We start from the raw sequence: 22,887 nt of genomic DNA, 5'->3' as shown, positions 1-22,887 counted from the left end.
CAAATGCCATAGACAAATGAATAAGACAAATGAATAAGACAAAACTTCTAAAATTGCCCACCAATTTTTCGGTTATCATGTGCAATATGGAATCCATTTTATTTTTGTCAATTGTACAATTGTATGTCATATGACATGTGACATGTCTTATGTCATGTTTTAATTTAAAATGCATATTTAACAAATTAAATATCATTTACAAATTAAATAAATCACATTTAACAAATTGACTAGTAATTCAAAATTACTTTCACATAAAATGGTCATTTAAATACTAGTTAGTATAATTCACAACATCTTGCAATTATAACTAACTTATCATTCTCATCTCGCGTGTTTCGCCAACACCGATTAATTTTAGTAATATAACTTCTTAAATTACTAAATAAAATCTTATTTAATCACATTATAATAAGATGTCATTTTCTCTCTTATGATAATAATTTGTTCAACTTTAAGGAATTAATTAATATGTATCGACATACAATTAATTAACCTTTTTCAATTAAGGGAATCGTCCTTTAGGTGTGACCTCAAGGGATCAACTGATCACCACCGTCGCACGACAGTATTGTCAAACTCTAGCTAGCCACTCATTACCGATATGTGTGGACCAGTTGACTATATATGTAATGTATCATCCCTTTCGTATTCTTGTTATGAGATTTAAATATGTGATCAATATGATCGACAATTGTGATCGCATTATTGTCGGGGACACTTACTCCAACACTAACTACATTCAAAAACACAAAAAACAGCCCAATGAGTGAAACAAGTGAGGAGAGAATACTCGGTCTTGAAAACAAAGTAGACCGATTAACAACAAATGTGGATTTGATCTTGGAATCCATAACGACCTTGATGTCCAATGTTCCAACACCACCAAGGCATGTAGGACGACCACCACCCCACCGTGGAAGAGGGCGTGGCCGTGGGTTTGGAGCAAGTGGCCGTGAGCATGACCACATGGAGGACGACTTGTACTTGGATTCGGAGGATTCTTTTGTTGAGGCTTATCATGAGGAGTGATACGTGCCTAATGTATAGTCTTTTTGGCCTATTTCAGCACGTATTTCTATGCATTTCTATACTGTTTTTATAGTATTTTGCCCCGAATTGGCTACTTTGGTGTATTTTGTCCTTTTTGTAGGAATGATCGCGGAAGTAGCGGAACCATACTCCTTTTCGTCCCTTTTGCATGCATTTAGAGGAGACGGGATTGTCCCAGAGTGAGATGTTGCACTTGGAAGTGTCGTTGCACGCATTACGAGGCATTTGGGTGAAGACGTGAGCTGAATTGAAGACCCAAGTGGTCTATCGAGCTGTTTGGTGGTTGATCGAGTTATTCCTTACTCGATCGAGTAAGCTGCACATGACAAGTCCTCGATCGAGTACCCATTTGGTCGATCGAGGGACTTCTGCTGAGACGATGGTCGATCGAGTGGTGTAAGCCACTCGATCGAGAGGCTTCGACGCTATGGGCTTTAATTAGTCCATGTTTTAGTATTTTTCCGCAAAGACTCCTAGACTTTGGCTATTTAACCTATGTTTACTAGGTTAATTAGGCATCTCTTTTACTTATTTTTTTTAGCTGTTATTCATTAGACTCTCTAAGTTTTTACAGTAGAACATTTCCTACGTTGCTCTTACTTTTCGACTGCTACTCTTGCTTCCGGGATTGCTTCATTGAATTTCGTGTTCTTTACGCCGGAATTTGCTTGGATTGTAATCTCCTCTCTTCTCTTAATAATAATTAACCTTCTTGTGTTTTTAATTCTTGTTTATGTTATCGTTCTTTCTTGCCCTAATTTCCGTTATTGAATTCTTCTATTATTTCATTATGTCATCTGCTGGAAATTTATATGCTGTTAGTTTTATTAAGAATATGAGTAGCTAAACCCTTTCATGTTGGGATTAGGGGATCTGCGGTAGTGAAATAACGACGTAGTGAATGAATTAGACGAATTGACTAAGAGACCCTGTCACTATAGCAATATAACTGTAATTCTCGACCTAGTTGAGTGCACGCTTCTATGTCACCCATTAATCTGGCTACAATTAATCCTGGATCGAAAGATTGGACTAAATAGGCCTGCTATAAACAGTAGACTACCCTAATGAGGACGAAAGTTAAGTTAGTGGTATTTTAGGGTGGGAAGTGGACCGAAAGGACCTTCTAATATCCGTCTCGCATTAGTTCGTCTGAGTCATTTACTGCTAAGTTGTTGAACTACCGTAGTGAACCGAATTCCCGACATGTCCCCCTCTTATTGATAGTTTTAATTCACTGCCTGCTTCACTGCTTTCTTCTTTATTTCTCTTCCTTTCAACTCCGTAGTTTAGAATCAAAAATTCAATCAAACCCAATTGTTACCATAGGATTAGAAATAGATAGTCAGTAGTTGCATTACCTCCCGAGGATTCGATACTCGATTGCCTCTACTACATTTTAGTTGAGACCGTTAGGTTTTATTTTTGACAGTGCGCGACAGGACGTGTCAAATTTTGGCGCCGTTGCCGGGGAGGCAATTGTTCAATTTACTAGCTGTTTTATTTTTAATTCTTCTTTTAGTTTAAGGAACATCGTTCCTTAGACTACTCTTATATCTTGTCTGTAGTTCCTTCTTATGCGCAGGTCGCAAGGTGGGCCACTACTACCTTTTGATCCCGAGATTGAGAGATCTCTGCACGTAAAAGGAGACTATTTCAAGAACAACAGGCAGAGGAAGAGCCTAGTTCTCGTGGTAGCTTTTACGAGAACGAGCTTTTCGAAGACAATCCACCGTCTTCTCCAGTTTCCAATTCATCAGTTGAATCTATTACTTTCCCAAATTTTCCCGAAATGGCTGAGGAAGCAACCATTGCTAGTCACTCCGAGCCCACGGCCGACAATCTCTATAAAGGGTTCGAACTGCCGGGAGATGCTAGGAAGTTCGAGCCCAAGCCTGCATACATCAATATGGTCGAGAAAAATCGGTTCGGGGAGCTGCAATCAAGACGCAGCTCGGATATGGAGACCTTCATTGATTACTGCTGCTCCATACCTCCTCCCACTGGCGTGACAGCTGATCAGATCAAAGAAACTATGTTCATCTTCTCACTCCGCGATGCTGCAAGGGAGTGGTATAGGGATTTGGACCGAGCTGCTCACGGCATAACAGATTGGAATTCGCTAGCATTAGCGTTTTACAAGAAGTATTTCTCTGCTTCGAGAACCATCGCCATTAGAGCTCAGATAACAAGTTTCAAACAAGGGCCTGACGAGAACTTCCACGAGGCATGGCTTCGTTTTAAGAAACTAGTGCGTACCATACCACATCACGGTTTCGAAAAATGGAGTTTGTGCTATCTTAGACGCAGCAGCCAATGGTCGATTTGCCGACAACTTGGGAGCGACCAAGGGATGGAAAATCATAGATGATTTAGCCACTCATAGGGCTGAATATGGGAATTCAAGAGGAAACCAAAGGAGAGCCGTTGAATCCTCTTCAGTAGCCGCATTAGAAGCCCTTACCGCGAGGTTTGACAAGTATGAATTAGGGGGAGCTCTCAAGGGAGGGATGTACCAGGTTAATGCTATGACAGACGGTCCTTTCGTCGCATGCGAGGTGTGGGGTAGATGGACATGTCTCTGATTATTGTCCTAGTCCTTATGAGCAATGTGCTGCCTTCCAACATTACAGGCAAAACAATACTCATTACGAGCCGAATATCCACCCCAATTTGAGGTGGAGTAACCAGAACGTACTCAACCCCACCGCTCCTCCGAATCAGCAGCAGCAGCCGTATATTCCACCCCATAAGACTCAACAGGGCTATCAGAAGCCTCCATCTTTTAACCCTCCTAACCACGGTTCATCTTCAAGTGGGGTGAGTGAAATGGGCGAGTTAAAGTCTATGATGCAAGCCATTACAAAGCAGCTTCATGCGAGTGATCAACAAAGAAGCACAAGTGATCAACAGAGAGACGCGTCCATAAAGGCACTTGAGACTCAAGTTGCTCAACTCGCCGCGAATCAATCCTCGAGGAAGCCGGGTCATTTACCGACTCAAAATGAGAAGAACCCAAATGAGACGGTACATTTGATAGAGTTGAGAAGCGGTCTTTCTTATGAGGGACCGGAAGTACAGAAATCAGACCCGAGGGAAGCTGTCACTGATGATGAACAGTGCTCTGTTAAGAGAAAAGGACTCACGACACAGGAGTTACTCGATCGACTGAAGTCTGATGCTCGATCGAGTGGAAATGGTGAAGAAGCTGGTCGATCGAGTAGCATCCCTGCTCGATCGAGTGAAAATGAAGATGAGGTCGGTCGATCGAGTGGTAAGTTTGCTCGATCGACTGACGCTGGTGAAGAAACTGCTCGATCGAGTGAGCACAGTTCTCGATCGAGTGAGCATGATGACGGGAAGCTTATACGAGAGCCTGCTAGTGCTCGTTTAAGCGAGGAATTACCAGAAAGGCCTCGTTCGAGAGGTAAGAAGCGTCCGAAGGATACCGAACTTGCTCCGGAAGACACTTTGGAAGCGAGAAACAAGGGACTCGAGATTCCAATTACTGTTCCCTTCCCGAGGCGGCTGCAGAATACCAAGATTAATCAACAGTTTAGCAAATTTGTTGAGCTTTTGAAGAGTTTGGAAGTTTCCGTGCCGTTCACTGAATTGCTGACCAAGGTACCCTCTTATTTAAAATTTATGAAAGAAATTTTAGCGCGTAAGAGGACTATAAACGATAATGAGACCGTAGCTTTGACTGAGGTGGGGTCAGCCCTATCTCAAAATAAGCTACCTCCTAAGCAATCAGACCCGGGTAGTTTTTCGATCCCTTGTCACATCGGTATGCGATTGATTGATAATGCGCTATGCGATTTAGGCGCTAGCGTAAGTGTTCTACCTTTATCTCTAGCTAAGAGACTTGGTGTGACAAAACTGAGTTGCACCAACATGACTGTCCAGATGGCCGACCGTAGTTTATCACGGCCACTAGGTGTAGCGTGACGTACTGTTCGGATCGGGAAGTTCTTTATTCCCGTTGATTTTGTCGTCTTAGATATCCCCGAAGATGTGCACACCCCTATCATTTTAGGGAGACCATTTTTGTCCACTGCCCGCGCAGTAATAGACGTCGGGGGGAAGACTTTGACCTTTCAGGTAGGGGACGAGGAGCTGACTTTCCATCAGTCCAAGTTCCGGAGGGCTCCCATGCAAGCTCAGCCTTGCAATGCCCTCTCTTCTGTTGACCCTATTATTGACACTCCAGATGAAAATCTAGAGAATATTGTCTTTTTATTGCTAACCCTCCGCCTCATCTTTGAGAGCAAAAGGAGGAAAATTCGTCTGTTTCCCTTACTGCAGGTACAGATGAAGGCAAGAAGGGAGTCGTCAAAGGACAGGGTACAACCATTATCAATCAAACTGGAGCCAAGGATGCCAAAGAAGATGACAGAGGGGCGAGAACGAAGACAGTTCGAACCTACATAGATTGGAACTATGTTCCTCCTCCTCTTGCAAACAGTAATTCAAGCTCATGGAAATCAAAGAGGACGGTCAGTATCGCTGAAGTGACGTCCTCCATCGTCGAAGCCCACGAAGGGCTCTGCGAAAGTGATGGGAATTAAACGGGGAAATGCCCCGTGTAACAAATTGTAATAGATATTTGTTGAATTTATCTTGAATTTCTTTTTTACATTTTTTATTAGGACAATTAGTTTAGACAATCCTTTAGCTTAGACTGAGACCTTAGACTGTGTTTTCTACGCATTTGGTATTTTGGGATGTGTTTGGATATGTTTTATGCAGGTTTGGAGAAATGTCACGCATTTCGAGGAAATAAAGACGGAAATCCAAGAGTCAACGAGAAGAAGCCCTCGATCGAGTACTTTTTGTACTCGATCGAATGGCGATTGGGTCGATCGAGTGGGCTGGTTACTCGATCGAGGAAGACCAAAAGAAACAGTCGATCGAGAGGTTTCGTATTCGATCGAGCAGGGACATCAAAAGTCCTCGATCGAGTGACTTAAAATCACTCGATCGAGTGAAATGAACAGGAGACGGGAGTTTTCTTTCTTAAAACTCTTTACTTTCCTAATTCTATTTCATTTAACCCCTAAATTCCGTCTAACTCCCCCTTAATTGCGATTCCCATTTCCCCCAAATCCCCAATTTTTGCCCAAAATTACCAAATCCACCACCTACATTCTATTACTAGCACTTAATTCTTCAATAGCCCCTTATATTTCCCCTCTTTTGTGCTCGTTTTTGCGGATTTTAAGGGGAATTAGGGTTTGCGGTTTTTCGATCAAAATCCGCCTTTGTTGCTTGTTATTTGAAGTTTAATTGCTTGTTGTAGGATAATCATCATCAAGTAAGTATTTCTATCACACTCTTTGCATTTTCTCTTCATTTAATTCGATTTTTTTTTTGAGGTGATTTGATTTAGGGCTCGAAAATCCATGTCTAGTCGATTTTGTTTCGACTTATTTGTGTTTATATGCCCTTAATTAGCTTGTTGATGATCTTTTCGCAATTCCTCGCTGTGTCTACATGTTTAATTCGAATTTTGCGCGATTTCCGCGATTAGGGTTCCTGTAAGTCGAAATATGTCGATCGTCCGAGACGGTCTTTCTATTGCCTTGCTTGCTTAACTTCGATTCTTGCTTACTTATCGCTTTGTTGTTAATCTGCCGTTACCGTCCCCTATCGCCATTACTTGATGTGAATTATTGGGAAATCCCGTGCTGTGAGTAGAAATCTTCGACTGCTAGGAGTCATACATGCTCCCATTTTTGGTTTTCATGCTATATTAGCCTTTAGCAGTCATTATTTTATCATATCACCACCACTCACATGTGTAATTCGAAGTTTGAGGAATTGTTGGGTTTTGCATTCTGGGAGTCGATTTTTTCGACTAATAGGGCCATTCTTTTTGGTGTCACATGCTTTGTTAACGCTTCATTTTAGCCACGGTTAGCGACTATCTTCTCTTATCATGCCTTTAAATACCTTGTAGGATGGACGCGAGTTCATGTACCTTCCACTAGTACGTCCTCCGGCTCGTCCGTGAGCGAGTCGGTGGTCCCTGCTTGTTGCCACTAGCTCGCCTTGGTCACCACTGCAGCACCGATTCTACTTGTCTCAGTGCGGGGACAGTTTACTCCGCGGCTAGCTCGGCTAGGGAGCTCGGTTCGAGTTACACCGCCACTACTCCCACCAGGCCTTTCTCTCTCGCTGAGATCGCGGATTCACGCCCGTTTCCAGCAGCCGGTATGCTTCCACCGAGGCCACACCAGCAGGCTAGCCGATTAGCCATCACTTCCCGGCCCTTCCGAGGTGTTGTTACGGAGAGGCGCTCTCGCACCTTTACCGAAGCTGCCCACGGTACGTTTCACTTCAGAGGCTCACCGGAAACGGTTAGTTGCTTTACTTCGTTGCCCTCTCTCCCCCACCCGTTTCCTTGCGCGGACGACCTAGAGACCTTAGGCATTTATGAGGAGGTCCGTAGTTTGTTGAACGGGACGGGTATGTCGGGTCGATTACCATGCGAGAGGCTACCATTCGTACCCTTACGTACGAGTTCTTTAGCTCCTATTCTTTTGACACCGACTCCTACACCGCCGACCACTCCGTTCTTGCATTCACTTTCGACTCCGCAATGAGTCACACCACTGGACTTTGGCCAAGTTTGGCCAAGTCTTAGGCCTAGTTAGTGACGGTCCCACCGCCCCACCTCGAGACCTCCTTGACCACTGCTGGTGCTCTTTCTCACACTCCCTTCCACTCACGGAAGGGAGCTCACATTCACTTACCTGCGCCCCGTTACTACTTGCGTCATTAGGAGAGACTATTTTTGGGCGCCCCGAGTCCAATAACATGACCAACACTGAGCTAGCCATTCTCGCGGGGTACCTCAACATTGATTACGGCACCCGTTTGTTCTAAACATTGCTTATCCGGTAGCTCGGCATTGGAATGGAATTGGGACTCGGGTAAAGACCGCTATTGTCTGCGGCGGGCTAGTTACTAGGATTGCCCGCCACCTTTACCCCACCGACCCCGTGCTCACGCATCGATGAGATGGCTTACCTTGACACAGGGAGCCATGACCGACTTCGCCCGGGTTCCCAAAGGCGAAGGGGAGTGCGAGGACGTGGAAGATCTGTGGTTCCACGTCATTACCTTGCCGTGCTCTACCCTTCCGCCACTTCGTCGCTCGCCTCTGCTGCCGAGGGAGCGAGGCCACCTCCACCTACCTACCACCTTACCTTCACCACTCCTTCTTCTTCTAGGAAGAGGAAGCGGGAGGCCGGAGCATCTTCTAGCTCTCGAGGCTCGGACTCGAGCCCAGTGGACCGACCCCCACGCCTCGGCCTACACTCACTCCACCTCCCTCGACCGGCCTTTCCGGCCAACTTTGTCTGCCCTCCTGTTTTAGAGGCGCCCGAGGTCATGGACCAAGGCGTCGTGATGCCGTGCTTTCGGATATGTGCGGGTACATTGCGAGATGAGACGGGATATGGCTTTGGCTGTATTCCCGCTCTACGAGTTCCATATCCGAGCCGGCGACCGATTCCGAGAGGGGGCCGCATCCTTCCTTCTACCGATACCCAGCGGACGGGTACCCTCCACTTTCTTCTGACTCAGAGGAGGAGCCGGAGGAGACAGCGGTAGCACGAGAGGTGCGGTTACGGGCTGAGCAGGCGGCACAGCGAGCTGCCAGAGAGGAGGAGAGTGATCCTCCGTTCGTACCCGGTCCGGAGGATCAGCCTGGAGATGACGACTGAGTCTCCCCCTTGTTTGTTGCTGGTTTGGGGAGACCGTTTTGTTGAGTTGGAGTACCTAGGAGACGGCGGTGCCGACGACGAGTAGCTACTGGTCTACTCACTTCCCCAGTTTTCTGGCTGGTTTGGGGAAGTTCGTGTTTCGTATGTTCTCTTACTCTTTTTATTTCGTCTCCTTTATTTTCTTTTATTGGTTGTATACTCCCATCCCCCATTTTTCTGCTGGTGTATGCTGGAGGACAACGAGGGCGTTGTCCGTTTTGGTTTGGGGAGGGTATTGCATCCTTTTGAGTCTGCATCTGCATTTGTTTTGCATTCACGTTTAATTTTCAGTTTGCATTTGTTGTTTATTTTCATAGAAAATCAAAAATCAAAAAAAAAAAAAAATAGAAAATTTCAAAAATTCAAAAAAAAAAATTCACGTTTATTTTAGCATATAGGTTGAGTCGGAACGGTAGATTCCCGTGATGAAATTGCACTATAGCTTGTCATATTACTTGAGCCTTGCACTTGTATTGATAGTTTTTAGCCTTGTCATACGCATAATCTACGAATTTCTGTTCAAATAATAGCTGACTGTTTAGACTTGACCTAATAAACTGGCAAACTACTTAAAAATTCTGAGTTTTAGAGCTATAACTGGTGACATTCATGACCAGTTCATTAGGAATTTTGAGAGTAGTACTCCTTGCATAGCATGTTTGTCTCATTTGCACATTTATGACATTCAATTTCTCGTCAAATGCACATATTCGGGTTTGTGGTTGGTGTCACATGCAGGGAGGGTCTTGCAATTTCCCCTTTCTTACATCTTTCACCCATTTAGCTCCACTTTAGCCAAACTTGCCTTTTTGACCCATTAGCTACATTCCAAACTAAGCCTGCCTAGTCAAGCTAGTTAGTTTGTCCTCTTGTGGTATGTTTCCATTGCAGTTTGGTCTGTCATTCTTGTTGGAGTTGGTGTCTGTATCAAGGAAGGAGAAAAAAAAGAAAAAAAGAGTATTGAAGGAAAAAAAAAAAGGAAAACGTGAAACTAAAGAAGAAAAAAGAAAGAAAGAAAAAAAAAATGAAAAACAGAAAAAGAGCTGATAAGCAAAAGAAAGAAATAGAGATTGTGTAAAAAGTTGTCCCCTCTTGTCAGAGTTGAGAAGATGTTCGAAGATGTACAATCGACAAGAGGGTTGGTTGTTTCAGTTAGCTGTTTCAGACGATGTGTTTAAAAAAGGGAACTTTGTGACCGTCTGACTCCTCCACTCTTATTCTATATTTTTTTTGAGGAGATTGTGCTTTGAGTCTAGTGAGTTTCGTGCCAAGTGAAGGGCACCCGTGTTTAGTCTTTCAGTCAGTTTGAGATCCGGATGGTTTATTATGGTCCTGTTAGGAACTAGCTTGACGCTTCTAGCTCCACATTTCCATAACTTGTTTTGCCTTTTCTCACCTGAACCTCACTATTCCCATATTATTTGCAAATCCTCGGCTGTGACGGACATTATTGGTTGGAGTGTGTGCATTAGTACTTGAATTGTGTTTCATTTTTGTTGCATGCATGCTATGTAGGTCGCAGTTAGGTGAGTGACTGTCTTTTCTTCTCTCTTTTACATATAACATTTGCCCTTTGCTTCATGAGAGAAGAGTGACCCCGTGAGAGTCCAGTTTTGTTGGTCTTGCAAGGTCGATAGGTCAGATTTATTTATGAACAGCTTATAATTCGTTTGCGTTTTGACTGCTTGGCTTAACTATTGATTTTTGTTGCATTAAATTGGTTCAAGTAGACAAGTTAAGCTAGCTCTGTGTTATCATTTCCGTTCCATTAGTTTAGTTTTGAGTTTACTCGAGGGCGAGTAAAGGTTTGGTTTGGGGAGATTTGATACGTGCCTAATGTATAGTCTTTTTGGCCTATTTCAGCACGTATTTCTATGCATTTCTATACTGTTTTTATAGTATTTTGCCCCGAATTGGCTACTTTGGTGTATTTTGTCCTTTTTGTAGGAATGATCGCGGAAGTAGCGGAACCATACTCCTTTTCGTCCCTTTTGCATGCATTTAGAGGAGACGGGATTGTCCCAGAGTGAGATGTTGCACTTGGAAGTGTCGTTGCACGCATTACGAGGCATTTGGGTGAAGACGTGAGCTGAATTGAAGACCCAAGTGGTCTATCGAGCTGTTTGGTGGTCGATCGAGTTATTCCTTACTCGATCGAGTAAGCTGCACATGACAAGTCCTCGATCGAGTACCCATTTGGTCGATCGAGGGACTTCTGCTGAGACGATGGTCGATCGAGTGGTGTAAGCCACTCGATCGAGAGGCTTCGACGCTATGGGCTTTAATTAGTCCATGTTTTAGTATTTTTCCGCAAAGACTCTTAGACTTTGGCTATTTAACCTATGTTTACTAGGTTAATTAGGCATCTCTTTTACTTATTTTTTTTAGCTGTTATTCATTAGACTCTCTAAGTTTTTACAGTAGAACATTTCCTACGTTGCTCTTACTTTTCGACTGCTACTCTTGCTTCCGGGATTGCTTCATTGAATTTCGTGTTCTTTACGCCGGAATTTGCTTGGATTGTAATCTCCTCTCTTCTCTTAATAATAATTAACCTTCTTGTGTTTTTAATTCTTGTTTATGTTATCGTTCTTTCTTGCCCTAATTTCCGTTATTGAATTCTTCTATTATTTCATTATGTCATCTCTTTGAAATTTATATCTTTGTTAGTTTTATTAAGAATATGAGTAGCTAAACCCTTCATGTTGGGATTAGGGGATCTGCGGTAGTGAAATAACGACGTAGTGAATGAATTAGACGAATTGACTAAGAGACCCTGTCACTATAGCAATATAACTGTAATTCTCGACCTAGTTGAGTGCACGCTTCTATGTCACCCATTAATCTGGCTACAATTAATCCTGGATCGAAAGATTGGACTAAATAGGCCTGCTATAAACAGTAGACTACCCTAATGAGGACGAAAGTTAAGTTAGTGGTATTTTAGGGTGGGAAGTGGACCGAAAGGACCTTCTAATATCCGTCTCGCATTAGTTAAATCCGAGTCATTTATTGCTAAGTTGTTGAACTACCGTAGTGAACCGAATTCCCGACATGTCCCCCTCTTATTGATAGTTTTAATTCACTTCTTCCTTTCACGCTTTCCGCTTTATTTCTCTTCCTTTCAACTCCGTAGTTTAGAATCAAAAATTCAATCAAACCCAATTGTTACCATAGGATTAGAAATAGATAGCTGTAGTTGCATTACCTCCCTGAGGATTCGATACTCGACTGCCTCTACTACATTTTAGTTGAGACCGTTAGGTTTTATTTTTGACAGGTACGCGACAGACGTGTCAAGGAGCATCCTGAAGACTTAAAGGTAGAAATTCCAGACTTTCATGGTAGTTTAAATCCCGAAGATTTAATAGATTGGCTTAGAACTATTGAAAGAGTCTTTGAGTTTAAGTCATATACGGATGCTAAGTGTTTTAAAGTTGCCATCTTAAAACTTAAAGGATATGCTTCACTTTGGTATGAGAACTTAAAAAATCAAAGAAAAAGAGATGGTAAGGAACCCATTAAATCTGTGTTAAAGTTGAGGAAGAAGCTTAATGAGAAATTTGTGCCTAAAGAATACACTCAAGACTTGTTCATTAAACTTACCCAACTTAAACAAGAGCAACAACCACTTGAGTCTTATATTAGAGATTTTGAGCAACTTACTTTGCAATGTTAAATGAATGAGAAACCGGAACAAAAAATTGCTAGATTTGTTGAGGGTCTAGATGACAAAATTGCTCAAATAGTCCGATTACAACATGTGTGGTCCTTTGATGAGGCCGTTAACTTGGCTTTAAGAATTGAGAAAGAAGGAAAGGGAAGGTTTAACCCACAAAAATACTCGACCAAAACAGGCCACTACTCAAAACCTCACGCACCAACCGAGTCAAAACCCAAAGACACCTCAAACTCACAACCAAAAACAGCCTATTTCGACAAAGGAAAAGCACCCGAAAACTCTAAAATAAACCGTAGGCCTTAAGAAATGCTTCCAATATCAAGGGTATGGTCATTTCATGAAATATTGTCCAACCAAGAGGGCTCTTATCACCCTTGAAGTAGTCCATTTGGGAGAGGACGAAATTCTTGTTTGTGAAAATGATGAGAGTGATGAGGAACAAAAGGAGGCAGCCGAGGTAGTCATGCTAGATTCGGGACTTAGTTTGGTTACTTGGAGGGTAATGCACACACAACCACAACCATTAAAACTAGACCAAAGACAACAAATCTTTAGGACTAGATGTACCATCAAGGGAAGAGTGTGTAACTTGATAATTGATGGGGGGAGTTGTACTAATGTATCGTCGATTGAAAAACTCTCCTTACCCACAATAAATCATCCTTGTCTATACAAACTAAGGTGGCTCAACAAAGGAGCCGGGGTTAGAGTTGATAAACAATGTTTGTTCTCTTTCTCTATTGGAAAAAAAATATGTTGATGAGGTCCTTTGTGATGTCTTACCCATGGATGCTTGTCATTTGTTACTTGGGAGACCTTGGGAATTTGATCGGGATTCAGTTCACCATGGGAAAGAGAACACCTATTCCTTCAAATTTACTTCAAAAAGAGTCATATTGTCACCATTACCACCCACCATCAAACCTACAACACCACTTTCAATGGTTGAACCTTCTAAGGAAATCCTATTAATCAATGGGGCTGAAATGTTAAAAGAGTTAGAAGGGGAGAGGGACGTGTATGCTCTAGTGGTTACGGGGTTGGTTAAGGGGGCAGGAGGTGGCGGAGATGGTCACGGGAAGCAGGTCACGGCCAAGGAGGGAGTGTCGAAGGAGGTTCAAGAGTTACTTGATTCTTATGAGGATGTCTTCCCTAATGAATTTTCAAGTGGGTTACCTCCTCTTAGAGGCATTGAGCACCAAATTAATCTTATTTCGGGAGTCTCTTTACCATATAAAGCGGCTTATAGAAGTGAGCCAATAGCCACCAAAGAGTTGCAAAAACAGATTGTGGAGCTAGTAAGGGATTTGTGAGGGATTCACTTAGTCCTTGTGCGGTTCCGGCATTACTTGTTCAAAAAAAAGGTTGGGTCATGGAGAATGTGCACCGTTAGCCGAGCCATCAACAACATCATCGTTAAGTATAGGTTCCTAATACCTAGACTTGACGATATCTTAGATGAGCTTAGTGGAGCTCAAGTATTGTCAAAGATCGATTTAAGACAAGGCTACCATCAAGTTAGAATCAATGAGGGAGACGAGTGGAAAACAGCCTTCAAAACCAAACATGGCTTATATGAGTGGCTTGTCATGCCATTTGGTCTCTCTAATGCACCAAGTACTTTCATGAGGTTGATGACCGAGGTCCTTAGACCTTATTTGGGCCGATTTGTGGTGGTGTAATTCGATGATATTCTGATTTTTAGTCCATCCAAAGAAGAGCATCTCAAGCATTTACAAGTGTTGTTTGAAACACTTAGGGAACACAAGCTTTATGGGAAGTTGGAAAAATGTTCATTCATGCAAAGGGAAGTCCAATTCTTGGGTTTCATCATTAGTGATCAAGGGATTCTAGTGGATCAAGAGTAGGTCAAGGCTATTCAATCTTGGCCAAGACCGAGCACCATCACCGAAGTAAGGAGTTTCCATGGCTTAGCTTCCTTTTATAGGAGGTTTATCAAGGATTTTAGCACCATTATGACTCCTATTACCGATTGTATGAAGAAAGGGGATTTCTCTTGGAATGATAAGGCCGAAACAGCCTTCAACAAAGTCAAGGCCTTAATGTGTGAGTCTCCTATTCTTGCATTACCCAATTTCAACAAGTTATTTGAAGTCGAGTGCGATGCTAGCAGGGTTGGAGTTGGGGCCGTGCTACTTCAAGACCACAAACCAGTAGCATACTTTAGTAAGAAGCTCAATGGTGCCAAGCTCAATTAGTCAACTTATGATAAGGAATTCTATCCTATTATTCGAACATTGAATCATTGGAGTCACTACTTGAAGCCAAAGCCATTTGTATTGCATTCCGATCATGAAGCTCTAAATATATCGATGGCCAACACAAGCTCAATCATAGGCATGCTAAATGGGTGGAATTCTTACAATCATTCAATTTTTCAAGCAAGTACATTGAGGGCAAGAACAATGTGGTGGCTGATGCTCTTTCAAGGAGGTTCATGATGTTGAGTTTTATGTAACAAAGAGCACTAGGGTTTGAACTGTGACACCTCATGTTTTAAGTTTATTTTGTGATGCATTTTCATGTTTTGAATTAGTTTTGTGATACATTTTGATAAGTATGATATGGTTTGATAATGATTAAGTAAGTTAATTATGTTGCAATGATTATAAGTGGAATGAGGCTCAGTTGTGCGGATGTTTATAAATGTTGTTGTAATAGTTATGGGCGAACTTCGGGACGAAGTTTATTTTAAGGGGGGAAGACTGTAATACCCCGTAATTTAATAATAATTAATGAAAATAATTTATGTAATTTAAATATTTAATTAATGAGATTTCTAATAATAGTTGCGAGAAAGACGTTAATTAAATAACAAATAAATAAGCAAGTCGGGAATTGAGTTTAGCTAGTAATAAGCCTTGGGCCGTGTGTTTTGAATAAATGGGCTGATTATATTAGGCCTAGTATGAGTAGTAGTCGGGATTTAAAATGGAATAATAATAATAATAATAATAATAATAATAATAATAATAATAATAATAATAATAATAATAATAATAATAATAATAATAATAATAATAATAATAATAATAATAATAATAATAATAATAATAATAATAATAATAATAATAATAATAATAATAATAATAATAATAATAATAGTGATATACGGAGTATAGGATATTAACCCAAGTGGAATACTATGGTACGTAAACCTAGTCCCCTTAACAAATAGCTCATATATAAATAAGGAAATCTCTATATTATAATAATAACCCATAATCTTAACCTAAGTCCTAAACTACTACTTCCGTCATAGTACAAAAAAAAAAACACAAAACTAGGGAAGAGAGTTCTTAAGCACGCCGTCACCGTTCGGTCTGATCTTTCGTTCGATAAGCTACACAACACTCCGTCGTCTTGCTCATACACATTAAGGTAACATATTATAATCCCGGATTTCATTAACTTAATATAAATCTTAGTATAATTCATGTCTAGAACCCTATATTAGATTACAAATTGGTAGTTGAAATCGTGGTTTGTGCTGTAGTTGCGGGAGTTAAGTTCTGTGTTTCAAGGGAATACAAAGCTTGTTTCTTTTACTCGTTTCGTGTCAGTTTTGGGCAGACTTGATGGTCGGTTGATGTTCTGTCGTAGGGTAGTGGTGCAGGGCGTCTTTGAGGTGTTTCATAGAGTGGTCGGAAGTTAAGATTAGGGTTGGTCATTGCTGTCTAGAACACTCTGTTGTGGAGCGGTTTTGGCGAATGTTCGCCAACACCGTGCATTTAGCATGAGTCTAATTAGTCTACCGAATTGATGTAACAAGTTAGTATGTTGACGGGTTACTTAACGGTAGTGATTTCAGGTTAGCTCGTTGTCGTCGCAGCGACACTCTGTTTTAAGTCGTATTACATGTGTAGTGGCGTGTGCAGCGAATTACCTGGTCGTGGATGTTATATCGCTGCGCATTGGTGACGTTTGAGTTGGGGATATGTCGGGTAGTATGGTTACGCTGGTGGTGTACCAGCCGTGGCATGTGAATTTGTGCGTCGAAGTCGGTAGTGTGTTAGAATAAGAGGCGGGTGTACGTGAGATCAGAGTGTGTTGCATGGTTTATATGGAATTTTAGTGGTGATGTTGTAGTGATAATATCAAGGGCTATGATTACGTAAGTGGGTTTCTATGGTTGAAATGTATGTAGTGGAAGAAAGGCTTACATGTAAAATAAGGGATTTGGATAAATAAATGATAATTTGGTAGTTTCCCATGACTATAAGTTAGTTGGTGTGCATTGTATTTTAGTTGAGTCATTAAAAAGGATCATTGGTTAGTAAAATTTAACTCTGGGTGGGACGATCTTTAGAATATGAATATTGTTAATATTATTATTAGTTGTAAAATAGAATCGTTTTAATTGTATATGGTATATATATTAAATGTAGGTTCGGATTCGGTTAAGGACCTTTGTTACTTGTACTTTGCTTGCTGGATTTGCAACCGTCTCAGGTAGGAATTTCCTACTCAACTCGATTTTATTGTTAAGTAAATGAATGTTTAAATGTGACGATTTATGAGGTTAAGGTTAATATTGTGATTCATTATTGGAAGTAGGGTAATGGTGTATGTTAAGATGTTGGTTGAGATGAAGACGGGATTTTTATTGAGTTTTTGTTGTTTGGTTATATTTGGTATGGAGAGTTAATTATTCAGTTGAGCATAACACGGAGCGTGTTACTGCCAGTTGTGCATAACAAGTGATTGTTACTGCCAGTTGCGCATAGCAAGTGATTGCTACTGCCAGATAGTTGTGCATAGTAAGTGATTACTACTGCCAGTTGTGCATAGTACGGAGGGTACTACTGCCAGTTGAGCATGGTACGAAAATACTACTGCCAGTTGTTGAGTTGAGCATAGCACGGTGTTAAGGGAGTTGTGCTACTGCCAGTGACGTAAGTGAATTGTACGGATGAAGTGATGAGAATTTGAAGAATGTTTATTTTGGTTGGATTATTATTATTGTTGTTTAGTTTATTCCTACTCAACCTCGCGGTTGACTGTGTATTCGTGAACACCTGCGGTGAACCATAATGGGGAGCAGATTTGACAGGTACTAAAGATTAGCTGACTTGGGAGCTATGGGATGCGTGAGGACTTGGCCAATTTACCTAGAAGTCTAGACCACATAGAAGATTTTATCACTTTATTTATTTTCCGCTGCGAGTTGTATTTATTTTATATTAAGTTTAGTTGGATAATTTGTAATAAAAATGTAATCGTTAAAGTTTTAATTAAAGTACTTTGGTTGGTTGTACTTTGTTTTTCACTACCTCGGGAAACCGAGATGGTAACAGTCCTATTTATTTGGGAATGTCTAGCTAAAGGCTCTTAAATAAATGAGGGTGTTACATGAACACATGAAGGATTTGTACGTTGAAGATCTGGATTTCAAAGAAGAGTGGTGAATGTTACAAGAGGGCCGAGAATGTGAGGAGGGCAAAAGGAGTAAGTATTCGAGTCAAGGAGGGTTCTTGTTCTTCGGGAATCGATTGTGCATACCTAAGGGACCTTATAGAAACTTGTTGGTCAAAGAAGTTCACTCAAATGGCCTTGCCGGTCATTTTGGCATCCAAAAGACATATGATATTCTCCAAGAGCAATTCTTTTGGCCGAAAATGCTTGGGGATGTCCAAAGTGTGATCAAGAGGTGTGCTCCTTGTCATCAAGCAAAGTCTTCCTTCCAAAAGGGTCCTTATACACTCCTACCCGTCCCAAATCAGCCATGGGAGGATGTTAGCATGGATTTCATTGTAGCCTTGCCAAGGACACAACGAGGCAAGGACTCCATCATGGTCGTGGTTGATCGATTTAGCAAAATGGCTCATTTCATTGCTTGCAAAAAGACCGAGGATGCTTCAAGTGTTGCTAATTTGTATTTGAAGGAAGTTGTCAAGCTCCATGGTGTACCCAAATCAATAGTTTCTGATCGGGATACTAAGTTTATGAGTCACTTTTGGAGGTCCTTATGGAAGTTGCTCAAAACAAGGCTTCTTTTTAGCACCTCCCATCATCCTCAAACCGATGGTCAAACCGAGGTTACTAACAAGACCTTGGGCAGAATCTTAAGGGCCAAGGTGTGCAAGTCTTTGAAATATTGGGATCTCAAACTATCACAAGCCGAGTTTGCATTTAATCGAGTTCCTTCATCAAGCACCGGAAAATCTCCATTCGAGGTGGTTTATGACATTAATCCACTTATGCCTACTGATTTAGCACCTATTAAGAGGAATTCCATCGACTATGATGCCAAGAAAAGGGTTGAACAAATGGTTCAAATCCATGCCCAAGTGAAGAAGCAAATTGAGAAAACAAACGAAGGGTATGTGAACCGTGTCAAGAAACCGAGTCATCCAAAGAGCTTTGAACTCGGAGACCTTGGTTGGGTTCATTTGAGGAAGGAGAGGTTCCCACAAAAGAGGAAAAACAAACTCATGCCTAGGGCCGATGGTCCTTTCGAAGTTATGGAATGAATTGGTCCGAGTGCTTACAAAATCAATCTTCCGGGTGAGTATGGAGTCCATGGAACCTTCAATATTGGTGACTTTAGTCCGTTTTATGAAGACTTCGAGGGTGAAGATATTGAGGATTTGAGGGCAAATCCTTTTCAAGAAGGGGAGGTTCAAACGGGAGAGGAGACCGAGCTAGGCCACGGATTGGGACCTTCATCCAATTTGAGGTCTAACTCAAATTCCGTCTAAGAAGACATGGTAATTTTTGTCACGTCTCAATTCTATAATGAATTTTGAGACTTTTTGCCTAGGGACTTTTATTTAAATAAGGATCCGAGCTAAGATGAATTCACAAGGCAAAACCGAGTAACGAGTTTATCGGTTTTCAACAATAAAGCTTAGTTTGCTTCCAAACGGTCCCATCTCTTTTATTAAACAAATGAAGACAATCCTAAGACAAAACCAGCTGCCTTGGACCGTCCAAATCAGTCCTAGGAGGCTGTTTTATAATTTTTCAAATGAGCTCAAGTGTCGCTTTCAAGGAAGGTCCAAAATGTCACTTTCATTCTTACAATTGTGTAAGAGCTTTGGGGGCTGCTCTCAAGGACTATATCAGGTGGAATATTGACTAAGGAAGACTGCAATTGGGTGTTTTCTAGGTAGCTCTTATGTCTCTATTGTTGTAAGACCTTGAGAAGACCATTTAGATTGTTCTTGTTGGTGACAAGCACACGACTGCCTAGGGGATTTCAACATCTTTTTTTTCTTATTTTCTTACTTGTTTAATGATAGCCATTGGATGTAAAATAAGTGGTTAAGATTAGAAGGCTTGGGTGCTATATAAACCAAGTCCTTGGTTGTAAAAATTCAGATTTGCCTAAGTTAAAAACCAAGTAAGAAACAAGAGTTTTCTTCAATTAAATCTCTTCTTTGCTTTATGCTTGAAGAGCTCCTTTGCTTTGTGCTTGGAGTTGATAGTTTATTTACTTGTGTGCTTTAAACTATCGAGTCTATTCCTATTGCTTTGTGTTCGGGTCTAGACATATCAACCATTCGTCCCTCAAGGACACGCCTAGCTCAAAGGTTTGTTCAATGCAAACTTAGGCTCATTTATTTAATTTTTTCCACTTAAATTATCGAGTTAGATGTTTCACTCCACAAACAAGTTAACAAACCTAAATTTTATTGGAACTTTTGAGTGCCACTGTGAGACAAATTGAAAGTAAAGATGAGATATTTATAATCAAATAATGATGGAAGGCTAATAGACGAACAAGTTGTGCCATTGAATTGAAAAATCGAAAAAAATGATGGTGATTTGGAAAATCTGGAAAAATAAAGAACCTAGGTAAACTGCTAAATGAAAAATTGAAGAGGACGTTGGGGACTTGGGAATGTGGAAAGTAGTGGTGGGGTTAGATTTTTATTAAATTTGATCTCTTAAAAATTCCAATGCACTGCTGTCAAAAAAAAAAAAAAAAAAAAATTCCAATGCATTAGAGTGAATCTGATATTTTTCCAACTTTCGACTTTCGAGCTATTTTTTTTATTATTATTTCGGGTCGGGCCGAGTCAAAATCCGGGCCTTGTGGCTGGCCCAAAACCCGGCTCTATATTCATATCGGGCTTTTTTGGGCTGGGCCACGGGCTTTTTGGGCCAAATCACATGCCCAAGCCCGAGAAAAAGTCGGCCTGGGCCGGGTCGGGCCGTCGGGCCTGGGCCATCTGATCAGCTCTACCCCAAGTAAGGTTAATTGGTAGGTCATGACCTTACTTGGTCACACTAATTATCACTTAACACAAAAATTAGGATGACCTTTGGAGTCAAAAGGTCAATTTGTGACCTTTACCAACCAAAATGACCTTCCTCATGACCTTCTTCATGACCTAGTGAAAATGTGGTGTTCTATTTTTTATTGGGTAGGAGCAAAAGTTATAGGATGAGAGAGAGTTTAGTTAGGGAGAATAAATGATAAATGATTGGAAAAGTGGAAAATTTTGGGGAAATGGAAAATAATTAAGAGTAAAGTAAAATGGTGACCTAATTAGCATGACTATTGCTTGGGGATGGTCTCAGTCCAAGCTATGCACAGATGAAGCTGGCAGTCCTGCCAATTCTTGATCGAATGATCGGTTACTTATGTTACCACGTTACTTATTTGACCAAACCTGATCCAAACTGAACCCGACTTGAAGCTAAAATGCTAGATGTAACATGTAAGGTGTTGTGCTTATATATTGTCGATATATGTAGTATTACTAGAGTGAAAAAAAAAACAGTGGATAAAATGGACCAACCAGGAGTAAACTATAGTTGAAGGACATAAAGTATCACAATATGTAGCCATTGTTGTCAAAAAAAAAAAAAAAAAAAAAACAACAACAATATGTAGCCATAAGGACCCAAAGTATTTTAGCCTAGCTTTATGGACTTGGGGGAGGTTTTCCGTCTACTCACCGTTATCTCCACAAAAAGTGGTACACTATGCCGTCTAAGTTATTGCCAGACAAAAAAAATTTGGATATGAAGTAGCAGTTAGAGCTGTTAATAAGATACTCCGTATATACTCCCTGGAGTCCAGATAGATGTAAACATAAGCAAAAAGTGGTTATTTAAAAAAAGGTGGAAAAATGAGAGTAAATGTAACACCCCGTATTTTATTAAGTTGAATAAAATTCTTTTAATTGCTATTTTGAATTTAATTACATCATTTAACGATTTATATATATATGCTTAGCTAATTAATTAATTTCATCATAATTCGATACGTTAATTTTAATAATCATTAATAAGTTTATTTAAAGTTAGTTCGAGTTTATTGAAATTAGTTCGAGTTTATTTATTTAATAATTTCCGTTTCTTTACGAGTCCTTATGAAAGTTGTTTTAAGTGAACCCGAGATGGATTTTGGGAACAAAACCGTCCAATTAACTATTTTGAGCTTATTTCACTAAATTAGCAATTTTTATTAATATCCGTTAGTTTCGTAAAAATCGCTAATAATTCCGTTTCAAGCCGATTTCTTATTATTTACGTTAACTAGTGAGTTTATTTTATTTTCACTCATTAAATTTATTTATTATTGATTCCGTTTTATTACTGAAACTTTTACTTAAATCGGTTAAATTTAACTCAAAACGGTTTTAATAACTATCGAAGTTTCTTAACGACGAAGAAACGTACGTATAATAAATAGCGAGCAGTAAGTCGCTCCCTCATTTCTCACGCATCACTCTTCTTCTCCCTTCCTTTTTCTTCTTTTCGTTCTTTTTAATTTTTATCGATTTTAAATTGATCCTGCCACTCCGTTTGTCATCCGTTATCAATGATTTTCGTTCCATATTCTTTGCTCCCATCGTTCCTGTCAATCCATTGTAAGTAAAATTCATTTTCATTACGAATTTTTACAAACCCAAGTTATATTTTCAGCTTTATTTATTATAAGACGGTTGTAGATGCTAAGATAGACGGTCTTGTAGAAGATTTGTTAGTCATAAATGATTAATTCAATCGGAAAAAGGTAACAATTATAGATTACTCGATATTACTTATAAAATATGTTTATTTCGAATGCTGTTAGTCTGTTTTATAATTAAGACGGTGTATAATTATATATAGGGATCCTTATGGATGTTAATTAGTCAGTTGTATAGTTGAGACGGTGTATAGTGATATGTGGAGATGATTGAGACGGTGTATACTGACCTCTAGGGATCATTTGGGATGCTAGCTAGTAAGTGGTATATTTAAGACGGTGTATGCTGACATGTATGGATTGTTTTGGGTGATAATTGGTGTGTTTTATAGTTGAGACGGTGTATACTGACATGTAGGGATTGTTTTGGACTAATTTGGAATCTGTGTTAGGGCGATTTTTGTAGTCTTGAGGGTCTGTTTTTGAGTTGCTTT

The sequence above is a fragment of the Silene latifolia genome, chromosome Y (genome assembly GCF_048544455.1).
Source record: "Silene latifolia isolate original U9 population chromosome Y, ASM4854445v1, whole genome shotgun sequence".
Classification (NCBI taxonomy): Eukaryota; Viridiplantae; Streptophyta; class Magnoliopsida; order Caryophyllales; family Caryophyllaceae; genus Silene; species Silene latifolia.
Note: the sequence above shows the minus strand (reverse complement) of the source record.